General features: G+C 47.4%; 1 long non-coding RNA gene across 3 annotated transcripts in view; it reads right to left on the bottom strand.

The window, feature by feature from the left end:
- The window catches only part of LOC102554453 (uncharacterized), a 22950-nt gene extending 3585 nt beyond the window's left edge, over positions 1-19365 (bottom strand). The window contains exons 1-5 of one of the 3 annotated variants that reach the window (XR_010066311.1): positions 19070-19365; positions 18818-18908; positions 4674-12005; positions 3776-4299; positions 2432-2624 (exon numbers count right to left, since the gene is read on the bottom strand). This is a non-coding gene — a long non-coding RNA (uncharacterized LOC102554453). The other 2 variants (XR_005504056.2, XR_010066312.1) reach the window with 2 other exon arrangements.
- Positions 19366-25440: the final 6075 nt, after the last annotated feature.

The following is a 25440-nucleotide window of genomic DNA, read 5'->3' as shown; positions in this document are numbered from 1 at the left end:
ACATCTTTCTCCTGAGGCTGATTCCCAAGGTCCAGCTATCAAAGTCCAGCATACAAAAGCCCCCTTTGGCTCACCACAAGGACAAAAGCCCCCTTTGGCTCACCACAAGGGCAAAATCCACCATGCCACCCCCTCCCCCATTCCAGGTTATAGGCTAGAAAGGTAGAAAGTCTTACTGTTTAAAAAAGAGAAAACTGAGAAGACATATCAAAACACTTTTCTCACAGACCTGTATAAGATACAACTGTCTGCTCATCCTCCAGCCTGATAACTAGAGCAAAGAAGTGGAAAGTGTCCGTGTGTCCATCTGTGTGTTCATCAACCGATAAACACCTACAGGGTGTGTGTGTGTGTGTGTGTGTGTGTGTGTGTGTGAATATGTGTGTGTGTGAGTGTGTGTGTGTGTGAGTGTGTGTGAATATGAGAGAGAGAGTGTGTGTGTGTTTGTGTGAGTGTGTGAATATGTGTGTGTGAGAGAGAGTGTGTGTGTGTGCGTTTGTGTGAGTGTGTGTGAATATGTGAGAGAGAGTGTGAGTGTGTGTGTGTGTGAGTGTGTGTGAATATGAGAGTGTGTGTGTGTGTTTGTGTGAGTGTGTGAATATGTGTGTGAGTGTGTGTGTGAGAGAGTGTGTGTGTGTGAATATGTGAGAGAGAGAGTGTGAGTGTGTGTGTGTGTGTGTGTGTGTGTGTGTGTGTGTACGGTTCAGCCATGGAAAAAGATCTTATAACAGGGCTGGAAAGGGACATCATCAAGGTAAGTGAAAAACAAAATTCCAGCCAAAGAATAATATAGGCTTGGAGCACATGATGTGAGTCGTGGAATCTGAAGAGGCTGATTTCACAGACACTGAGAGTGCACTGGCAGTCACCGGAAGGTGAGGCGAACAGGAGGGAAGGCCAGGGAGAGGGTTATCAATGGACATTAACTTATAGTCACATGGGAGGCAGGAATCGTGGTGTACTCTTGCACAGTAGGGTGACTACAGATGAGAAGAACATAGTGTGCATTTCAGAAAGCTAGGAGAAGTGGGTGTGATGGCTTTTATTGCAAGGAAATGAGAACTAAAGAAAGAGGTGCATTTAAGCTGGTTTAAATATCACCCAGGGTGATGATTAGTATTAAACGTCTACTTGCTACAATTTAGGGTCACATGGGGCAGGGCTGAATAAGGGACTGCCTAGATGGGCTAGGCCTGTGGGCACGCATGCCTGTGGGGGATGGTCTTGACTGTTAATTGAAAACCCAGGCTGCTGTATGGAGCACCATTTGCTAGGTGACAATCAACAGGTGCTGTGGGTGCATTTGCTCCTTACTGTTCTTGACTGTGGACGTGATGTGTCTGGTTGCTTGTAATCTCCCCTTGACTTTTTCTGAACCCATGGATTGTGGCCTGGAATTAGAAACCAAACCAGACCATCCTCCCTTCTGCTGCTTTCCTCGGAGGTTTTTCTCAGCAGCCCCGATGAACTTAGGACACAAAGTATCCACATTTCAAAGCATCACCTGGCTCTGCATTGATACAAATCATTTTTATGTATTAGCTAAGAGCTGTGGTCTGTTAAACAAGGTGGGATTCAGTAGCAGTTTCTGCTTCTAGGGACAGCTAGAAGAAGCAGGTGGGCCAGTTTGCCTGTAATGCTTGCCTTTTCTTGGTGTTATGACATCATGGGCCCAGGGGATTGGCCAAACCCCTCCAGCACTAGTTTAGCACAGAGTGACAGAGCACATGCCGTGTGCTCTCAAACTCTTCTTCTAGCTGGTTGTGTGACCCAGCATAAGAGAAAGGATCTAATTCACCAGAGTCCTCCACTTTCAGAGGACAGGGGCAATGGAGCCTTACAGGCCATATAAGGGATAAAAGTGACGAGAGTAAATCTTTAAAGAAAGTACACTGTAAACTGTGACTTCCTTGCTGCTTTTGATAGAGGGGCTTGTTTATTTGTCATTCATCTTCAAACAAAACAAAATCTGCAGCAGTGAGGATGAGTGTGGGAATCTTGTCCCAACAGTGCAGCTGGAGTTCACTTTCTGCAGGGACGGGAACAACCTGCAGCCTCCAGCCCGTTAGCCTTCATGTCCCGCTCTGATAAGTTGGAGGAGGCCTTCATTTACAGACCCAGATTGCAGTGCTCATGGGAGAATGGCAATTTGGAATGTAGCATATAGGTGTGGGATGATTTTCTATCACATGGTAAAAGCGAAACACAGGAGTTGAGACGACTTATTAGACAATATGGTGACCATAGTTCATAGCACATCCTCTTGGAAAATGCTCAGGAGTGGCTACCTAGTGTTCTCACCATTGAAATGAAACTTGTGTGAGGTGATGCTGTGCTAATTAGCTGGCTTACTCATGCCATATGACATAGTGACATGTCATGTTGCATGCACTTCCAAACATGTTGTCCATGGTAAAACCACACATTTTACCTGTTAATTAAAAAGAGTTAAAAGCCAGTAACCAGCTCCTCAGGCGGCAGAGGTGGGGGCCTCACGAGCTCCTCCCCACTTCCGTGACAGAATGTTGACAGCCTAGCCGTGGCCTTGCCTCCTTTCTACGGCTCCACCATGCACGGGTAAATGCTGATCAGAATCTCATCCATCCCTTGGGCACGTGGCCAGCCTGGGAAAGATTAGCAAACTAGTAGAGTGGATATAACACTCACACCACACACCATGGATAGAACACACCACACACCATGGATAGAACACACCACACACCATGGATAGAACATTCACACCACAGCACACACTGTGGATATAACACACACACCACACACCACACACCATGGATATAACACACCACACACCATGGATAGAACACACCACACACCATGGATAGAACATTCACACCACAGCACACACTGTGGATATAACACACACACCACACACCACACACCATGGATATAACACTCACACCACACACCGTGGATTTAACACACATACACCACATACCGTGGATATAACACACACACCACACACCTTGGATATAACACACCGTACACCACACACAGTGAATATAACACTCACACCACACACCGGGGATATAACACACCACACACCACACACCGTGGATATAATACTCATGCCACATACCATGGTTATAACACACACCATGGATATAACACTCATACCACACACTGTAGATATAACACTCACAACCACATACTACACACCTCGGATATAACACTCCACACACCATGGATATAACACACCACACACCACACACAGTGAATATAACACTCACACCACACACTGTGGATATAACACACAGACCACACACTGGATATAACACTCACACCACACACCGTGAATATAACACACCACACACCACACACTGTGGATATAACACATACACCACACACAGTGAATTTAACACTCACACCACATACCATGGTTATAACACACACCATGAATATAAACACTCACACCACACACTGTAGATATAACACTCACAACCACATACTACACACCTCGGATATAACACTCCACACACCATGGATATAACACACCACACACCACACACAGTGAATATAACACTCACACCACACACTGTGGATATAACACTCACACCACACACTGTGGATATAACACTCACACCACACACTGTAGATATAACACATACACCACACACTGGATATAACACTCATACCACACACCGTGGATATAACACACACACACACCACACCATGGATATAACACACACACACACACACACACACACACACACACCACACTTTTTTCTTGCTGTGGACAAGCAAGGCTTGGACTTACTATGTAGCTAAGGATGACCTTGAATTTGAACTTCTGATCTTCTTGTCTCTACCTATCAAGCACTAGGATCACAGGTGTGTGCACCGTGCCTCGATTATGCCTCCTGGAGACTGAGCCCAGGCCTTCCTTTGTGCCCGGCCCACGTGGCCAACCGAATCACAGCTCCAGCCTCTTGCCCACAACGTATGGTTTTCATCTTCAAGGCAGTTGTTAAACGGAGACCTCTGAGCTCCCTCAGAGCAGGGCAGAGACATTCCATGCATGTGAACTTTAAAACTCAAGTCTATGTGATTGTAAGATCCTTTGCAAAGAAGTCAGCTTAATGTTGATGAACGACAACTCCTAGAGCCACAGATGCCCAGGTAGCCAAATCAATCTGCCATTGTTTTCCCTGGGAAGTCAGGTGACTCTTCTGTCAGAGTTAGTGAGGAAATCACCCGAATTGGGCAAATGCTCCCCAAGTCCCGTCCGCTGCTGTGTGATTTTTGTGGACGCTGGTTGAGGTCTTCCGCTGTATTCAACCTCTGCTTGGTCATGGGAGTGGGAAGAAATAATTATTAAGATAAAATTATTCCTATGTTTTTGCTCAGTAAGAGAAAAGGCACAAGCTTTAGAAACCTGGGACAGTTTATACCACGAAAAAGAAAGTTCTTGGCGTCTTCCTATTCTCAATGCACGACAAGTGAGCTTTTGACGTCTATCACATTTCTTTCTTTCTTTTTTTTTTCTTTTTTGAGGAGCTGGGAACCGAACCCAGGGCCTTGCGCTTGCTAGGCAAGCACTCTACCACTGAGCTAAATCCCCAACCCCGTCTATCACATTTCTACTGGGACTCTAATACCTTTAAATAGTCAAGTGGATTCTTTGTGTGTTCACTGTTCGCACGCACAGTTCATACCTGCTCTTCCAGTGGAAATGCTTCACCTGAAGCCCAAAGCAGAGCCTGCGGCAGAACCTTGAGCATGGGTAGTTCATTTGAATGGTCGGAGACAGGGAGAGAGGGCAGATGAACAGGGTCTTCTGGAAGTTGTTTCCCCATGGACAGTTCAAGGCCAACAGATGTCGGACACCAAAGGAGCCTTTGCAGGTGCTTGGGAAACTGGGGAGAGAGTAGAGTGCCCAGTGTGGTGTAACAAAATGAAAATTCACTAAAGAAGCCGTAAGGGGATTATTATCCCTCCCCATATGTGATGCTTTGTATATGCTTGGCCCTGGAGAGTGGCATTTTAGGAGGTGTGGCCTTGTTGGAGTAGGTGTGTCACTGTGGGTATGGGCTTTAAGACCCTCATCCTAACTGCCTTGGAACCCAGTCTTCTCTTGTCAGCCTTTGGTTGAGGATATAGAACTCTTAGCTCCTCCAGCCTCATGCCTGCCTGGATGCTGCCATGCTCCGGCCTTGATGATAATGGACTGAACCTCTGAACCTGTAAGCCAGCCCCAATTAAATGCTGTCCTTTATAAGAGTTACCTTGGTGATAGTGTCTGCTCACAGCAGTGAAACCCTAACTAAAACACCATCTCCAGGTACAAGGACAGGAAGGACACCTCCTACTTCGGGGAAGGAGATCTGACCAACTCCTATCTTACAATCAAACCAGTAGCAGCAGGGTCTGGAGAGACACGGTTTGGAGTGCCTAGGGCTCTCCTAAAGGGCCTGGGTTCAGTTGTCAGCATTCACGTGGCAGTGCCGTCTGCTTGTAACTGATCCCGGTTCCAAAGGATCCTACAGCCCTGTGGACACACACACACACACACACACACACACGCACACACACATGCACACACACACAGACATGCACACACACACATGCACACACACACACACACACACACACACCACAGTGCATTTATAAAAACAAAACCCAAGTAACAGTGCTACCTGAGTGTGTTACAATACGAGGCAGAGTCCCAGGGCTCCAATCTTTGGCTTAACCCTCACAGACTGAAACTAATTGAGATCCATAGGCAGCTCACACTTTTTCACTCAGGTGCCAGAGGGAAGCCAGACTTCACTTGCTGAAGATCAGGATACAAATGCTCACACAGGGATGTCTGGAGTGCTGGTGACAGGCCTGCTGAGGCACGGACAAGCACTCACACTCACTAGATAGAAACTCTCAGAGACCACTCGGGCAGCAGACCAAGTCCTGTGTATTGGGAGGCAAAGCCAATTGCTGTCCATATCAGTTCCAACCTTGGGATGGGTCTGGGTCACATCTAATGTATAATGTGAGACTCAGGTGTGACCCATTTAACACTGAGTTGGCAGCTGAAGGACTGTTTTCAGCATCCATCTTGCAACCTCGGTCACAGTAGCTTTGTCAGGATAGGGCTCTCAGTTGGGACTGTAGCATTTTCCACAATCCCAGGAAGCCACCTGAGCTCTGGTGGGAGAGATTTATGCCTTGAATCACATCCTCATCGGATACGTAGGACAGCGGTGCATTCCTAAGACAGCATACATTCTCAGAATTGGGAGATTTGGCAGCTACCTGTACAGCCAAAGGACTGCCTGTGTCAGCTTAACTCCAACCTCAGGCAGCAGACAAGTGTTAGGATGCAGAAATAAGTATCAGATTGCCCATGGAATTTAGTGTTGGACCAGCAAACACTAACAGTGAGAAGACTCAGGCTCCCCATTACCAGACCTGGCTATAGATGTGACTCTAGTGGTGACACATGGCTGGAGTCTCTCAGACTTTGTTCTAATGTATAAACTGTGGTCAGGTACGGCCAGACACAAGTCCACCGCAACTACAGATAGACAATAGATGCGTGGGACATGGTCTTAGCCCAGTGTTGTGCTGGTTCTAGTGTGTTGTCACCTCAGGGGGTGACACACACTGCTGTGCACAGGAGTAGCAGAGGAAGCCAGGGTTGGTCCATCTACAGTGAGTCTTCCTAGAGCCAGACAGAATCCTGCAATGTCTAACCAAGGGCATCACAGAACGAGGCATTGAGCCCTCCCTGGGTTCTAGCCTGAGTCTTATGAGGACAGACTACAGGCCACTTCCTGTCTCTGTGTGAAGAATAGTTCAGCAGTCTTGCCTGCTTCCCAGAGTGGTGATAAAGGCACCTGTGGAGAACAGGGTTTACTGGGCCTACAGGTTGTAATCCACGTCTCGGCTACTGTTCTGTTACAGTGAAGAGACACCGTGAGGGAAGAGGCAGCTCATTTAAGTCTGCTCTAAGATCTTAAAATCAAGCTCTCAGGGGTGAATGTTAAAGAGGAAGACCTCAAGGTTTCAACAGGAAAGAAACAGCATGTGGGCATTGCAATCCACACAGCCTCACTCCTCAGGAGAAATCCCATGGGTCAGGGGAGAGGCACCAGAGATTTTTTTTCAGCACAAAGAACTTCAAAAACCAGCCGAAAGCATTGTGTTCAGAAAAAAAAAATAATCCCTTAGAAAAGAAAGAGAGAGAGAGATTTTTCCCAGAAAAATGAAAGCTGAGAAAGTATGCTTCCATTCAGGCTCCTCTACCAGCAATGCTATAGTAAGACCTTGAGCTAAAACGAGGAGACATTAACGAATAAGGAGACAGCGCAGGAAGGTATGTGGAGTATACACATCCACTAAGGGGAAGCTGTGGGAGAAGGGGAGAAACCCCCGTTAGAAAACCAAGTTACATAAGGTTGATTGTAAGACCTTTACTGTCAATAATTACCTTAAACGTAAATGGACCAAATTCTTCTGTTAAAAGGCATGGAATCGCTAAGTGTATAAATGATGACACCCAAATATGTTACAAAAAAACCCTTACTGGACCTTTAAAGATATACATGACAGAAATGTAAAGAGAACCTGATTATATCAATAGCAATAAAATAGAGTATATATATATATATGTATATATATATATATATCTAAAGAGTAAAAATAGCTAAGAGGTTGATACAGAATAACAAAGTCACCAATTTAGCAAGAAGAAATAGCAATTCTAAACATATATGCCCCCCCCACCCGGCGGTGGGCGAAGGGACGCCATGTTGGTGGTGGTGCGCTTACATCAGGGGCAGAGCAGGTGGTGGTTCTTTGTTCATCCTAGCTTGGTGGCCAAAGCTGTTTTATGCCTGGGACTCATGAAAAATCAAATCACATCCAGGTAGAAGGAGGAAGACAGAGACCTGGGGATTACAATGCCATCCACGTCCCCTCCCCCCCACTGCACAGCACACCTGAGACACCACGAAGTGTGGATGGAGGATGTCCCCCAGAGGCGTGCCAGTCGTGTGGCCAGTCCTCGGCTGGGATCACCACGATGTGCTAGCATGTGGTGGTCAGATGGGAGAGAAACAGAAATGGGGCAGCTTGAGCAGTATGAAGAGAGATGGAACTGGAGGGTGGAGAGGAAGAGCCTATTGTGAGTGGCCAGCCTTGTCACCTGGAGCCAAGGTGACTCCACTGAGGACGATGCCTGAGTCAGTGGCTAAGCAGTGACGGGGTCGGTGTCAATGTCTGTGGCTCATATTACCACTGGAGAACATGGGGACATCCCTGGCTGGGGAAGCTGCAGGGGACTACCTGGATGTCCAGGGGCTGTGAGGAACTGGCCCCACCCCTCACTGGATGTGACACTCTCACTGCTGGCAGCACTCAGGAGAGAAGGCCCTGTCTATGCCTTGCCCAGGTAGCACAGTAGAGCTGGCCCTGGTGGATGGGGTATAGGTGAACTGGCCCCAAGTGTGTGAGCCTTGGAGAAGTGACTCTGCTGGTTGTCTGCTGTAGAGTATCATGGGCTCAGAGGTAATGGCTCCCTTTCCCCCTGCCCTTACCACTCCAGCAGTCGTGAAAGCTGACCACAGGGGCCACGAGCTTGGGAGAGCTAGCCCTGGCCTTCATCAGCTGTAGCTCCTGGGAGAGCGGGGCCCTGACCTCTCCTAGGCAGCACAGTAGTACAAGCGAACTGGCCCCAAGGGCAAGGGTGGGAGAGCTGGTCCTACAACCTGTCTGGCATGAGGTAGTGTGGAGGTGTTGATGGTTCTCTTCTCCTTTCCCTCCCACTGTCTGCAGTAGTGAGAACAGGAGGGCTGGCTCAGCCCCTCACAGGCTTTAGCACTTGGGAGAGTGGGCCCCATCCAGGCCTTGACTAGGCAGTGTAGTGGAGCCCGCTCTGGAGGCATGGGTGCAGGTGAGTGGATTTGAGGGTTTGAGAGCTGACCGTGCTTCCTGCTGATGGTGGCATTGGGGGTGGCCTAGCTAGAGCCATCTGGAGAGCTCGCCCTGGAGAGCAGATAAGGGAGAACCAATGGGATGACCACCTCAACTACCACCCAGGCCCAGATCAAGAGCTCTCAAATGGTCCAATCTAAAATCTCTATCATCTGCATGGTTGGGGCATGTGAAAGGGCCAGGCCTGATGGTTCAAAACTACAGGATCTCCATGACACAGGGAACAGCAGGATAAGTGGGAGGAGTCCTGATGAGGATCCAATATTGATGATGTCACAGAAGCCAGAAATCTCGAACCAGACCAATGACTCATTGCAACGAACATTTGCCAGTGAAGTTGTGTGGATGGAAGGATATATTGTGGGACGTGCTGTGACACACTACGGCTCCCATGATGAGATGTTTTCTGTGCTGTTTGTTTCCTGTTGTTGTTTGTATGTGTTTTTTACTGGGGGGAGGTTGCAAGGGCAAAGGATGGATATGTGGGTGCAGGGGGCTGAGGGGAGCTGGGGTGCATGATATGAAGCTCACATAGAATCGATACAAGGTTTAGAAAAAGAGCTAAGTGTCAAACATTTAAAGTAGTGCTTGCCACCCAGTGGGGACCACAGCAGTATTAGCTCAATATCACTGCACATTATTTTGGGCATATGGCACACAATTAATGTAAAAATTATGAATTCATTATTTGGGGAATTAAATATATAAGTCAAAGTAATGATAGGCCCACAGAGATAGATAAATATGCTCAAATACTGGAACAGCTAAGGGTCTTAACACAAACCTTTGGCAATGACAGATTATCCAGGCCACAAAGAAACGGGAGAGTGAGATTTCATCCTACACATAATAAAGCTGACATGCGCACAGAGCATTCCAGCCAACAGCTATCGGATGCACATTCTCCTAATCACTGCAGGGAACGTTCTATAGGATTCATCCTATGGGGGCCCTAAACCGAGACCATGTCAAGTATCCTTTCATGGGAATGCAGTTCGGCTAGAGATAAACAATGAAGGAAACACTGTAACGAAACCACTGATTTTTGGACACTCGATAGATCAAGGAAGAACGTTTTTTAAAAATAAGAGTATTTTCTTGAAAATACTCTCAACATACCAATGTCTATAGGGTACAGTTAAGGCAGTGCCAAAAAAGTTTGTACAAATCAGTGGCTATATCAAAATATAGAAAGATTTGAAGCAACTAAACTGCCATTGGAACAAATGGAACCCAAAAGTTAGTAGGGGGGGGGACCCAAAGATAATCACATGAATCAGTGGAATGAGGACTACAGGGTGAAAATGTGAGAGGGGCGAAGAGCTGGTTCTTCAGAAAGGTTAAGAAATAGACGCTCCTGTAGCTAGTGTGGCTGAAGAGAGAGGAACCTCTCTCAGACAGACACAGAGGTGAGCACAGAAACCTGCAAGACTTAGCACGCACTGGAAACAGTTGCATGCCAAGTTTCATAATTAGAAGAAATGGAAAACGTACAAATCCATACACATTACCAAGAGGGAATCATGAAGATTTAGGAAACTGTAGCCAAACTGTAGGTTATGACACAAGGTAACAACAACAACAGCAACAACAACAACAAAAATTCCTAACATAGAAAGCTTAGGACCAGGCGGTATCAGTGTTGAATACCTAAGACTGTATTCTCTACAGATAACACCAATCTCCTTACGTTATTCTGTATCATAAAAGTGGATACAATTTCTCCAGACCCAGAGACAGTCACTTTCACCTTCCTGACAAAACAAGGTTAAGAACACAGCAAAAGCCAGGCGTTTCCCACACCCCTTTCATCCCAGCACTCAGGAGGCAGAGGCAGACGGATCTGTATCAGTTCAAGGCCAACCTGGTCCACAGAGTGTTTCAGGACAGCTAGGTCTGCACAGAGAAACTCTATCTGGAAAAACCAAGAGGAAAAAAAAACCCAACAACATAAATAAAAGTTATAGGACAGAGTGCTTGATGGAAGTTGGACATTAAAATCTCCAGTAAAACAGCAAAAAATCAAATCCCGTAGTGCATTAAAGTATCCATGTTCAGATAGGACTCATCCAGGGGTTCAGTGGTGGGTCATTAGATCCGAATCAATCAATGTGCTGTATCATATCCATAAAATAAACCTTTCTGATAGCTTAACACACAAAAAATTTTTTATAGTTGCTTTGTTCAAGATCCACTAAGACGATACATTTCTCTAGTTTTAAATATTGAGTTATTTTAAGCATATGTGTGCGCCATGTATGCTCAGGGCCCTGGGAAGTCAGAAGTGAAGGGCTCTCTAATATGGCCCAACAATCAAAGTTCATGCTTTGGCCTCCCTGGTGTACAGGTCCAAGCAGGACTTCCCAACTCAGCCTAACACAGACTTCCCCTCCATCTCCTTAAAAAGCCACTCTTGAAAATAATACCTTCTGTCTGCCTTTGCTCAACCCAGAGGCAGTCCACCCACCCCTGCCTTGTCCTTCCTGGGTGAAAAACTCTCCTTTGTGGTGAGAATTTGGTGTCTGGGTGTGTTCTGTGCCCACTCTGGGGCTCCCTTACAAGATGAGAGTGTGGGGTCCTTTAGAACCGAAGTTACAGGCAGTTGTGAGCCACCAGGTAGAGACTGAGAACAAAACCTGGATCCTCTACAAGAGCAACTAGGGATCCTCACTGCCAAGCCAAGCATCTCTCCAGCTTCAGATGGCTTCCCTCGGATGGCTTTTAGTCCATGAGCCTACAGAGGACTAAGGAGGAGGGAGGCGGTCTGACCTGTTGAGCTGCCTGCAAGCCAAGTACAGAGCTCTAGGCTGCAGCTCTCACGGGGTGGGCTTTTCAGCGATGCAGCTGCCTGTCAGTCATTCATGCTCCCACCAGCACCCCCTCACCCATACTCTCCTGCTCTGTAAGCAACACCAATAAATCCACTGGCTTGCTAGGTTGGACTTGAGAAGAATGGTGACCTCGGTTCGTTGTGGTGCCCACTCTGAGGTGAGTAGAGGTCTGGTCACTTCTTTCAGGAAGTGTCTCACACAACAGGTGCCTCTCCAGAACAGGAGCTGGAAGAAGGGGCAGAAGGATTCATTCAGGCAGGGGGTGGCTGACTCGTCTGATCCCGTGAGAGTTCCCCAGTAGGATGGACCACTGGTGTCAGGTCTAAGTGAAGCAAAGGACGCAGATGTACTGTGGTAAATGAGCTGCTTCCCGAGAAGGGGTGTAAGCTTGTGCAGAGGCAGTGACTTTTGGCTCACTGTCACTCTTGGAGAAGGTCTCTCTCAACACACAACAGCAGCCGAAGCTCAGGGTGGATGGAGGTGGGGAGTGGGAGCCTCAGTCCTGAGGGGAGTCTGAATGTAGAGCTTTAATACATCTGACTGTGGAGGCCAGAGAGGGCGTCAGATACCCTGGAAATGGAGTTACTGGCCATCATGAGCCATCTGATGTGGGTCCTGAGAACCCAGTTCAGATCCTCTGGAAGAGCAGAAAGTCTTAATGACTGTATCCGCTCCTCTCATTTACCATAGAATAGAACTCATCCTGTGGAGCATTAAGGGGAATCATGTACGCTCGGCAGGACTTTGCTGTAAGAAAGCAGTAATAACTGTTCAATATTAATAAGATGATGCGAAGTTAAAATTTATCTTCCCTTACACGAATGAATTCACAGACATGGGAGCCCAGTACTTGTTCTGTAGGTATTGGTTTTATTTGTGTGTTTGGTTTGCTTTATAGCTCTAACTTCTCCCATTACCCTCTCCAGTACTGGAATAACAGGTGTAAGCCAATCGATGTTTACTCTAGGTTATACACTTGACCAGATCTGTAACTAACTAGATCGGATACTGGATGCACCCGGAAAGGCTTTTTAAAATGGAAGCCCCACCCTAAACGTGGGCAGCGGCTTCCGGTGGCAGCCGGATGGAGGTATCTCAGTGCTTCCGGGTTGGGTTCCTCCGCTCCGTTTGTTTCTGCCTCTGCCACTGTTGCTACATTCTTTTGCTAATAGCAGAACCCAGCATCTTTGGGCCTCTGTTGTGCACTGAGATCAGTGGCTCCCTGGGAATTCTCCATCGGGTTGGGATGGCTTGACGCCTCGTGTTTTGTGGGCTGAATAGCTCCTGGGTTCCCAGCCTCACCAGTTGATGACAGTCATTGTTGCGCCCAGTGAACAAGTATGACTGTCTAGGAAATCTCCTTTAACCATAAACCCATTCTACCGGCTCTGCTCCTTTATAGAGCCGTGGCAGACACAGCCACGGCACTCAGCTTGAATCGTTTTCCTGGGAGAATTTCAGGGTGCGGACTACCCACAGGAGCAAGATTCTGGTTCGTTTCTATGGGTGAAAGGTAATCAAGGCCTTGAAGACATACAGACAGAAGAGATAAACTTCAGGGCAAGTCCATACAGGCAGAAGGACTAGCACTGGAGTTTCGGAGGTCCGTTAGCGTCACAGGTCACTTTCGGGCTCCGTCAGCCTGTGGCCTTAGGCAAGTTCCTGATCCAATCTGATCCTCCTTCGTTCGTTCCTGAAGTTGGGTGGGTACTTTACCCAAGCAAGTGCTGTGGATATCGAGAGTGGTCCCTGGGCTCGGCAAGGCTACCTTCCTCTATACTGACACCACCTTATAACGTTTAATACAACCAAATATTACTGACTCCCCGGAATGCTAATTGGTCTGAGATATCATATACAGCAGTTTAAAGAAGACGCCTGGGTTATGTTCTCTGTGGTCTGCAGCCAGGTTACGAGGGCACTAGACCTGCCACCAGAATGTCCCAGGACTCTGATAGGATCCTCAGCTCAGAGAATTTCCTGGCCTCCTCAGGAAAGCACTACCTTCCTGCCTACAGCAATCTTTTACAATTGGATCAGCCCAAGGAGACCTGATAACCTTAGTGTCAGCTGTGGCCTGGAGTGTGTAATATATACAGGTGTGTCCCCTTTGTCTCATCGGGTCCAGGGATGTGTGCTGAGCAATTTGGAATGGCGAGGTGGCGTTACAGACCCCACCTGCAGTTCTTTAAGGCACTCTGGCCCAAGATTGATGACCCTTCACAAAACGTTGGTTTTCAGTTCCCTGTTGCTAGGTCATAACAATCCGATCGTCAGAGGCGGGTCTCACACAGGGCACACTCCTGCCACAAGTCCAGCTCCCGGGACTAATATTTCTGGTTTTAGGTCAGTCTGTAACGGAACCCGCAAGGCCCCCAGCAGACTGTGGTGGTAACCAGGGGCTCCCGGGAGCCGTTGTAGCCGTCTGCATCCAAGTCTGTGAGTCTCCAAGCACACGAGAAAACAGCCCTGAATTAGACGTGTTCTTATAATCTAGGGGAGGCCCTTAAAAACATTGGAGCAAACGGTGTCCCAAATTGGTTCCGTAATTAAGGTATGCGGATCTCGGCTCGGAAGATCCCTCACGTGAGCTTGAGGGCTTCCGCAAGCGGGCAGATAATTGCCTATAGGAGCTGCAGGGCCGTTAAGGCAGCTTAATCTACAGAAAGCTTTGGATATTAGGGGCTTCTGGGACGCCGCTTCCACAGTAATGTCTCATCTGCAGATATTACCCCAGATGTGTGCTTTTCCCCAATACACACACACACACAGACACACACACACACACAAACACACACGCATATACAGAGAGAGAGAGAGAGAGAGAGAGAGAGAGAGAGAGAGAGAGAGAGAGCGAGCGAGCGAGAGCGCTGGTGAGCTAGTGTTTGGTGCAATTTTGTTAACAGGATGAATAGGTACCCAAAAGATACTTTGATAGCCACGAAAGGTAAAAAACATAATGAGGAAACTGCTTAAGATTTCCACGGTACTATTCTCATGACCTGTTAAACTTGCATGCGGTGGAGAGGCCAACAGGCTGATGGTCCCGGAGAGGGTGGCTGATGTTTTGTTTGGCTTCAACCATAGGGCCGGGCACCATGTTAGCTCTTCAGTCTTACTCTCTGTGGGTCAAGTTCAACCTCCAAAATGAGCCTGCAAGTTTCATCTTACCCCGAGGACTTCGAGGGAGAACAGATTAAAAAAGAGACCAGACCTGAGAGAGAAACAGTGAGACAAGCCTTCTGGCCAGTCAAGTGGTAGCCTACCAGAGAAAAATATCTTATCCTGATTTGTAATGACTATGCCCTCAGAAGTAATAATTTGGGGGCTGGGTAGATGGTTCAGTTGGTAAAGTGTTTGTCCTGCAGCCGTGAGGCCTGAGTTTGGGTCCATGGCACCCACATACAAAGCAGGGCACATGTCTGTTAACCCCAGTGCTGGGGAGGCAGAGGCAGGCAGATCTTTGAGGTCACTGTCCAGACGGCCTAGTGGATTTAGTGGACTCAGTGGATACCAGGTTCAGAGTGAGACCCTGTCCCCAAAAATAAGGCATCAGGGACATCTAGATGGCTTGTCTGGGAAAACCAGGGAACCAGAGTGGGATCTCTCTGGAAGTCATATAAAGATGGATAGAGAGAACTGGGGTGCCTTCGTGCACAAGCATGCACACATGCAGACACACACCCATGCACACCATGCACACATGATAATAATAAAGGTCAACTGAGAAAGACTCGGCACTAACCTCTGGCCTCCACACATGTTCACACACATGCAAACACACACAGCCACACAAATACACGCATGACCCCCACATGTCTGTCTTTCTCCCTCTCCACCACCCCTCTCTCTCTCTCTCTCTCTCTCACACACACACACACACACACACACACTCACACGCAGAAATAGTAATTCTCAAACAGCTAACAGATAAAACCAAATTGTTGTAAGTAGAGTTAATGAGGAGAGAGTCCAAGCTTCCCCTTGTCACGTTAAGCAGTGAAGGGAGTAGAGCTGTTATTGTTTTGTTAGCACGTCCCCAAGTTCGAGCCCACCCTGCCCATGTCCCTTGGTACACTTTTTACTTTTATGGTCTAGCCTCTCTCTTAATGAACCACATACAAAGACAGGGCTCCAGTCCCCTCCTTCTAACATGCTGTGATATCTGCCAAGCCCCTGCTTTGTAAGACACTCTGAAAAGGGCTCAGTAAAACAAAGGACTTCATAATTTATTGTTTCGAGATTATTGATTCAATAAATTAACAGCAATTTCCTCAAGAGGGTAGCAACCCTGGTGCCATAAGAGTTTATTTATTCCTAGTTTAACTAGCATTGATTAGCGTATTCAGATTGTCCCACCGAGCTACAATCAGGTTTTATAGGTGAATTGCTCTCCACCCACCCACCGCCCAGGAGACAGTAAAATAAACAACCAGAAGTGACAGTGGCTCCTTTAAAAACCAGAAACAGCATTTTCTTTTTTCTCCTTCAAAAGAGTGGGGATAGTTCAGATAATGCTTTCAGTATTGGCTGTGGGTACACTGGACCCCGTGCCCTAAAAACACTCCGAAGTCTGAAGGGCGTCTTGCAACTATGAGCGAACAGTAGATACTCATTTGTGGGGACGAAATGAACACATTTTTTGGGGGGTGAGGGGTGGAGCTTGACTTTAAAATGTCAGTTGGTGCTGCATTTCAGAGCAAGTTGAGTTCGGTTTTGTTTTGGTTATTTTTTGTCCCTGAGTAGAGGGAGGATTCTCGAGGAGATGAACATCGAGACTGCAGATGACGATGAGTATCTGTGGAGAATCTGGGAAATCTTGGGGGATGTTGCAAGACTGTTGACTCACCGTGGATAAACAGGCATTGCTTCCGTGTCCGCAGTCACAGGGCTGATTATGGAAGCAGAACACTGGACCTGTTAGACACACCCTGGAAGCTCTGAGCGAACAGACCTGAGGTGCGCTTCTGCTTTCCTGAGGTCACCACAGGCTTCCCGTCCCTCCCCTCACATCCAAGCAGCAGGTGTGAGTTCTTTACTCTCCGGTTTAATGCTGTGTTCTCCAAGGCCACCTCTTTCCTCTTCTGCCACCAAGAAATCTCCCGGTCGAACTGTGATTTAGAATCGGGCGTTCGTGGTAATGAATGAGATAAGCGAAGGGCCTCAGAGCTCCTAGTAACCAACCAGAGGCTTACGGTGCACGCAGGCTTTCAAGGATTGCCGGCATTAGATTGTGCGTCAGAACGCAACTCAGGAATTCGAAGTTGTCAGATTAACTGCTGTATTTACTGGTCTGTTTGATTAGGTGAGTGTAATTTATATTCCCGCTTGGAGACCTAAATAGCAACCATTTCCTACCAAAACAGTGCAGAGAACAAAGGGCCCATTCACAGGGCAGTGGGCGTACTCTGCGGGCCTTTGTATCGGAGGCACCATGGTTACCAAGCACCTTCCTCTGCAAGACGCAGCTAAATTTTTTTTTTTAAAAGTGTACACGGAACAGGCACACACAGAATCTCACCACATACCAAACATACTCCATCAATGTCACATGGAGTGGGGTTTTGCTTTTATTTAATTTTTAGGGGTACTGCCAGCCTTCTTTCTAGAGAGCTAATGAAAAATGACGGCGGTCACCTCTGAAGGATGCCAGACAAAAGGGAAAGCAAGCGTTGGTGGATGTCTTCTGGTTTCATTATTGTGACTACTTGTAAACAGCCTCGGATCTGATGCCTGGGCTTTGAGTCAGCTGAGCATTGTTTGGAGGTGCTCTGTAGGCTGGCCTCCACTGGAGACATGGAGGCCAAGGACGCTCCATCCCCCCCTTGTTAGAATTATAGCTTACATTTTAAAATCAATTAATAATTAGCCAGGTGTGTATGTGTGCGTGTGTGTGCTTGCTTGTGCGTTTGTGTTTGTGTGCTTGTCGAGGCCAGGGGACAATCTCAGTTGTCATTGTCAGGTGTTCTCTATGTTTTTGTGTTTTGGAGGACAGGGTCTCTCACTGGTTGGGAGCTTGCCAAGTCAGTTGGGCTGGCTGTCCCGTGAGCACCAGGGACCACTTGCCCTGGTGCTGAGGTTACAAGTGTGCGCTACCTTGCCTGGCTTTTAAAACTGTGGTTTTTTTTGTTTTGTTTTGTTTTTGCTTTTGTATTTTAACTGAGAACGGGGTCCCAGTTGGAGGAGTTAGAGAAGGGATTGAAAGAGCTGAAGGGGTTTGCAACCCCATAAGAACAACAATACCAACCAACCAGAGCTCCCAGGGACTAATCCACTACCCAAAGAGTCACATAGACTGACCCATGGCTCCAGCTACATATGTAGCAGAGGATGGCCTTGTTGGGCATCAATGGGAGGAGAAGCCCTTGGTCCTGCCAAGGCTGGACCCCCCCCCCCACTCCCAGTGTAGGGGAATGTCTGGGTGGGGAGGTGGGAAGGGGAGTGGTAGGGTGAAAGAACTCCCTTATAGAAGAAGGGGGAGGGGTGAGATAGGGGACTTATGGACAGGAAACTGGGAAAGGGAATAACATTTGAAATGTAAATAAAAAAATATCCAATTAGAAAATGTAGTTTTTTGAGTATTGAACTGGTTCTGGATAATTTTTATGTCAACTTGACACAAGCTAGAGTTATTTGAGCAGGCGGAACCTCTACCGAGAGAACACCGGCATAAGACCCAGCTGTAGACAAGCCTGTAGGGCATTTTCTTAGTTAAAGGTTGGTGTGGCCCCGCCCATTGTGGGTGTGGCCATTCCTCGCCTGGTGGTCCTGGGTTCTATAAGAATGTGGACTGAGCAGGCCGCGGGGAGCAAGCATTCTCAGTAGACTCTGCAATCAGCTTCTGCATCCCGGTTCCTGCCACGTTTGAGTTTCTGCTTTGACTTCCTTTGATGATGAGCAGTGATGCGGAAGTGTGAGCCAAGGAAGCCCTTTCCTCCCCAGCCTGCTTTGGGAAAACCCACCTAAGACAGGTCCCAGGTCCTCACAGCTGCAGGCAAGTCACTGGCTGCGCTGCCTTCCTGGCTCCAGCAGCTTACCTTTTGGAGGTTGAATGGTGTCTAGGCGTGCTGATTTCAGTGGCCACATGGAGGAGGAGAAAGACAGCTTCTTGGATCCTTGAGCTCACCCCTAAAGGCGGGGCATGGGGTAGGAATTCCATGTACAGTGATCACATGAACTAAAGTTTGGGAAACACAGCCCCCCCTCCAGGTCTCCCCACTGCAGGAAGCTCTAAACTGTCCTCCATGTTTAACATAGGACAGAGAGGAAGGAGGCAGCTGGTTCCTTACCGCAGTTCCTGTACCAGGTTGCGCCTTTTGTGCTTCATCCTGTGTTCCTGGGCTGTAAACTTTGAATGGCTGCGAGGTCTGCGCAAAGCACACTGCTCTGTGCCTGATAGGTCAGCTGTGCCTTCCGGGTCCCGCCCCTGTGCCTGATAGGTTAGCTGTGCCTTCGAGGTCCCACAGTGCTTCTTTGAGCACACACTTTCTGACGTTTCCTCAGTTCATCAGCAGAAATACTTGGATTTACCGGAAATTCACTTAAGAGTTTACTTTTCTTGGAAACTCAGTGTGTCCTTTGTTGAAAGATGTCATTTGTCACCCACTCCCCTGCGCTCCCCACCCCCCAACACCAGTCATATTAGAGGAGTTTTCAAAGGGTGACTATGTGGCAGTTTTGGTCCCTGAGTATCAGGAGAACAGTGACTTTGGGGGTTTTATATGCAAGAATATACTCCAAGTGCAGTAGGCGAGAGGAAAAATTATACAGCGAAAGTTTCCAAAATGAGGTAAGTGCACTCCAGCCTCCCCTTCTGCTGCCACCTCTGCCCTTCCGGTGGCTTGAGAAGGAGGGGTGTGGGCAAGGCACAGGCTCTTACAGTTGCACATGCAGAAGCGTTCACGCCTTCATTCCTGATCTTCAAACAGAAGGAAGCCTCTGTCGGGTAGCTGGTAGGACAGTTAGTGACAGTTCAGGACTCCACGCTGTCTTTTTCTGCTTTGTTTTAGTTTCTGGAGACAAGATCTACACTGGCCCCAATACCTGCTTTGGCCTCTGGGTGCTGTAGTACCGGCATGCACCTCTCTGTTTGGTTCTAAGTCCACACTTGAAGCTCTCCAGCCAAATTGGTATTCTTCAATGGGAGAGTTACTTGTGGGGTAGATGGGAAGTTGTCAGACTAGATGAACCTGAACTTGATTTAACTTTCTCTCTCTCTTTAGAAAACCATGAGGAGTGTGTGTGTGTGTGTTTCTTGGTTTTGCTTTTGTTAGAGAGATGGGTAGATGGATGGATGGATGGGTAGGTGGATGAGTAGATAAAGCGCGAGCAGAAAGTTGAGTAGGTAGGGACATGGGGAGGATCTGTAAGAAATTGGGGGAGGGAAACATGATGAAACTATATTGTATGAATATTTTCCAATTAAAAACACTTTTTTTGTTATTATTTTTGTTTGTTTTCTAAGACAGGGTTTTCCCGAGTAGCTCTAGTTGTCCTGGAACTCACTCTGTAGACTAGACTGGCCTTGAACTCAGAGAGATTTGCCTGCTGCTACCTCTCAAGTGTTGGGGTTAAAGGCATGCACGACCACCGCCCAGCAATTAAACAAACTGTTTAAGGAGTTGGCACACTGTGTTTTGAATTGGGCCTCCAGATCACCATGCTAGCATAAGTGTTAGGTATTACATAGTGGTGGGAAAAATTGTGGAGGAGTTTTAATATTTCCCTTCCACTAGAAAGTGGAATAAGTCTGCTATTGATTCTTAACTGAAGAAAAACCACTCTCTCCCCAAATAAACTTTTTTTTTCCTGCTTGTGATAGGAAGGTAACTGTCTGGGTCTATGTCTCTCTACATAAACACTAAAAATTGACACTCAAGTGAGGTATCAACATGTCTTTCTGGGGCTGGAGAGACAGCTTGATAGTTGAGAGTCTATGTTGAGGATCCCTGTTCAGTTCCTAGCACACATGCTGGGCAGCGCACAGCTTCAGGAGATCCAATGCCCTGGTCTCTGAGGAAACCAACCCTCAAAAACATACTATCCACCCATGCAGACACATATACATAGCTAAACATAAAATAGATCTGTAAAAATGACTTTTCATCAACAATGGTAACACTAGTGTGTAGGAGCAGTCCCTGTGCTTCCTCAAATTTCCACATTATATTATTATTATTATTATTATCACTATTATTATTATTACTATTGATATGGGTATTTTGATTGAATGTCTATATATGCACCAAATGTGTGTGGTGTCTGTGAGGGTCAGAGAGGTCATCATATCACCTGGAACTGGAGTTACTCATTTTTTTTTTTTTTGTGAGGCACCATGAGGGCACTGGAAATTGAACCCAGGTCTTCTGCAAGAGTCACAAGTGCTCTTACATTTTGAGCCATCTCTCCAGCTCCTGAAACCCAAGTTAGGAGCAGATTTGGTCTTAGCATTCTGGGGGAGAGGCCTTGGAGGAGGAGGGGGAGGGGGGAGGGGGAGGAGGGGGAGGAGAAGCGTTTTCCACACATCCCTAACTTGAGAGTTCAAGGCCTTGCGATACCAAGGCGCTGATACTTGAGAGTCAACTCTTTTGTAATACCGGAAACGGAATGGGCAGAACCAAGGTGACTACCCTGTGCAATCATCATGTGCTGGAACACGGTCCAAGAGTGGAGTCATACAGGGGAATTTCGAATGCTTGTGAGAAAACTCAAGACAAGAGACAGTTGTTCTTGGAATGGGCTTTGATGCCCCACCCAGGTGTAGCAGATGGGGGTGAGTTTACTTCAGATTATCCCTTATAGTTGGTTATTATTTGCCTATACGCCTCTATGGCAATGCACGGTTTTGCCACGTGCAGCTTGTCTTTGTGATTATATACAGATTGAACTCATGAGGACTTCACTCAGGTGACCTTTCTTAACCCTAAGGGTATAAACCGCCTGATGCCATGAATAAAGTTGGCTGTGGATGAGACTTTAGACTACCTTATTTTTGGGCTCCCTTCTCCCAGGCCCTACCTACTCTAAAGAGGTAAACCATCCTAAGCGGGGGATGGACTTCATCAAAACACAGTATGTGAAAGTGTAAAATTCTCAAACAATAAAGAAAACCTTTGTAGTACTTTCCCCCCCCCCAAGATGGCTGTCCCATGCTAGTGTCTGCCACACCCTAGACACAGATGAGGGGTTCACAGTTGGATGCTGGCATTGTGTGCTCTTGTGGAATCTGAGGTCTGTGTCACGGCACCAGGGAGTACTTCAAATTTTACAGAGGATGTAGAATCTGTGGGTGGAAATGGAAGGGAATGTGGGTGCACACAGATAAGGCGTCCTTTCAGAATAAGGCTCCGTTGTCAGGGAGGGCTCTTGTGTGGCGTGCGGACCACCTCCAAGGGCTTTTAAGATGAGCCTGCATGGGAAGACTCAGAGGTTCCCATTGATCATGTAAGTAAACATTCAGGAAAGTCTGCCAGTCTCAACACTTAATGTTAAGCCAACCATCTCATATCTAGAGACCACAATTCCAACCATGGCTTCTTGAGATAGATGGATGATTTACTTAGACAATGGGAGCACCACTCAGTGAGCACTTGATTTCTCTGCCCTGATACCAGGAGCGGGAAGGCACGCCACACTTTTCAAAGCAGACGTGGGCAGGCTTCTTTTCGCAGTGGACAGAGAGTACAGTTGGGCAGAGGAAACACAATATCTCCTTTTCATAGCAAGAGATCGATGCCTGCAGAAGAGTTTCATTCATGCGTCCCTGTGTGCCAGAGTCCAGGCTGAGACATAGCAGTGTTCCAATCCTCTCAGTTAAGTCACAGTTTCCACCCTCTATGACTTCATCCTACGAAAATAGAACTAATAGAATTCCACATTAGATGAAGGGTAGGGAATATAAGGAATTCAAAGACATATTGTGCTCGACATGCTAGATAATTGTGACATTGGGATGGGGGGGAATATCACACTTCTGGGGCAAGTTTTTTTGGGGGAGTTATTTGATAAAAGGTTTTTTACCCCAACTTTCCAGGGGGGTGAAAGGGGAGTATTGTTGGGGTGCAGATTCCACACTGTGCATTCTCTGAGCCTTTTTATTATATATATATATATATATATATATATATATATATATAAATGTAGCGAGAGAGAGAGAAAGGGGGAGAAGGGGAGAGGGGAAGAGGGGAAGAGGGGGAAGAAAGGGAGAGAGGGAAAGAGGGAGAGATGGGGAGAGGGGGAGAGAGGGAGAGGGGGAGAGGGGGAGAGGGGGAGAGGGGAGAAAAGAGAGAGAGCTAGATATGAGGCTTGTCCTGAGTTCTGTCTATCAGTCATCCTGGTGTCTGCCTCCCTTGGGTTTGCTTCATTGTCTTTTGGGTGTTGGTGCAGTGTTACACATCTGAGGTAGTCTGAAGTTTGGCTAAAATACAGTCAGACATTAGGAATAATTCCATTACTTCCAAAGAGTGCCTGAAGTTAGCTGTGAGAGCATATTCTGTCTGAGAACATACAGCCTGTCTTGGGCTGTTCGTTGTTGTGGGAACTGGGGTTAGTTAGTTGGTTTACAGAGAAACCATCTACTGGGGACAAAAAGTCATGTTGATGGAAGAAAGCGGAGTGCCGTATCAGAAGACTAGGAGCTTGCAGACCTTACTTATTGGCTCCTTTGACCTTTGGGAAGCTTCTGGGGTGCAGTGGTTTGATGCATTCATTTCCAGAGCAGAGAAGCAAGCAGACGGACCTGGATGCAGAGGGTGCACTACACAGAAGCCCGCTGTTGACAAACGGGAAAGCACAGTCTTTTCCTTTTGCCCTGTTCTCTTTCCAGTCACATTTGTGCTGTTCAATGGCCACAGTATTGAGATTCGCACACCTTTTTAAAAAGGGCCCAGTGAGCAAACCTTCCCTCTGGGACGATCACGGTGGGAAAACTGGAGGGTCTGAGAGAGGCTGCATGGGAACGCATCGCAGGTTCGTAGAATTGATCCCCTAGGAATTCATGTCTGCTTTGAATCCGCCTACCAGAATAGGCAGTAAGGATGCGGCAATGGCTGGCAGGGGTTCTGATGACTAGAGCCCAGCCTGCACGCTCTTCATCAACTACGTAGGAGGCACAACTACCGGGAAGGCGCAACTGTTCAAAAGAGTTCTAGGGAGAGTGAGGTACAGGTGGGGGTTTTAAAATCGTGATGCACTGATAAGATTTCAGCGAGGCTTCAGAGCTCGTTAAAGAAGAACAAAACAACGACCTACATTGCTAGTATTTCTTTGAAACCCTAATCTGTTGGTGAAACAGAGCAAAGCCAGCCCTCTTTTGTGAATCTAAGCCAACCCATTCTTTTGGTCCTTCAAAGATTATGTTATAGCGCAAAGGCCTGCCATGAGCCTGAGAGGCCTCCAGGAGTGCTTTGTGAATCTCTGTGGCTACAGGTATATCTCTCCAGGAGCCACCCAAACCGAGTCCTTCTGGAGAGCTCCAGACTTTCACCATGTGACAAAGCAGAGTCCTGGACTCCCGCGTGTCACTCACAGCCCTTCTCAGGGTGAGTGGCAGATCTGCTTACAGCAGGGGTTTGGAGGATCAGAGAAATAAGGAAATGAGGAGGTTTGGCGAACAGTCCTTGACCCTTGGCAAAGTCAACCAGCCTGGTCAGTGGAGAGGCAGAGGCTGCATAGCTGTACACAATGTGTGTCACAGCATTGCGTGGCCTGTGCAGTCTGTTGTGATGGCAGTCACAGAACCTGTGGCCTGAGCTGGAGTGGAGGATGTCTTGGTGAGTCTTGAAGTTACAGAGAAGAAGTTCTTCAGAGAAGAGAGTCCTCCCACGTCTCTGATTCCCAGTTGTTCGTACGCTCTGGGAATGCTTCCACCGGGATAGAGACTCCACCTTATTAGGGGGTCTGCCTATATCCTTATGGCCTCTTTTACATCAAAGACTTAGTTTTATTTTTAATTGTGTAGCCTGTGTGCTGTGAGGTCAGGGGGACACATAAGCACCGAGCCACATCTCCATTCCCTCCATATCACCCCTAAAGCTGGGAATTCTATTGGAAATAGGTCAGCGATAGAAACTAGGTGCTCTCCGTTTCTCTGTCTCTCTGTAACTAATAATTTCTGAATCTGTGATGTTGAGCACCAGGCTGCAGACCCAGAAACAATTGATGATGCTGTCTAGACCAGCAGGCAGCCTGATGATATGATTCCCTCTTATTGGGGGAGGTCAGTGTGTGTGTGTGTGTGTGTGTGTGTGTGTGTGTGTGTGTGTGTGCGCGCGCGCGTGCGCGCACGTGTGTGTATGAAGCCAGAGGTCAACCCCTGCCACCCTCTTGCCTCAGAAACTGCCTCAGTAAACATTGTTCTTGTTTTTCTAGACAAAAACACTCAGTGTCCTGGAACCCAACAGCTTGGTTATGTTGGCTGGACAGTGAACCCTAGGAATCCGTTTGCCTGTCTCCACCTCCCTAGCACTAGAATTGCAGGAGGATGCTATAACACAGCTTTTAAATGTGGTTCCTAGGGGTCCAATGCTTGCACAGTTCTTTACCCACCGGGGCAGCCTGCTGTGCTGTCAGTGCCTTCAACTGAATAGAGAGGCACCACTCACATAATGAACGGATGGTGATTTGCTTTCCTGAGAACCTAGTGATTTAGATAAAAAAGTGC

This window comes from Rattus norvegicus, chromosome 4, assembly GCF_036323735.1.
Source record: "Rattus norvegicus strain BN/NHsdMcwi chromosome 4, GRCr8, whole genome shotgun sequence".
In the NCBI taxonomy this organism is placed as follows: Eukaryota; Metazoa; Chordata; class Mammalia; order Rodentia; family Muridae; genus Rattus; species Rattus norvegicus.
Note: the sequence above shows the minus strand (reverse complement) of the source record. Positions and strands in the feature narration are given on the sequence as shown.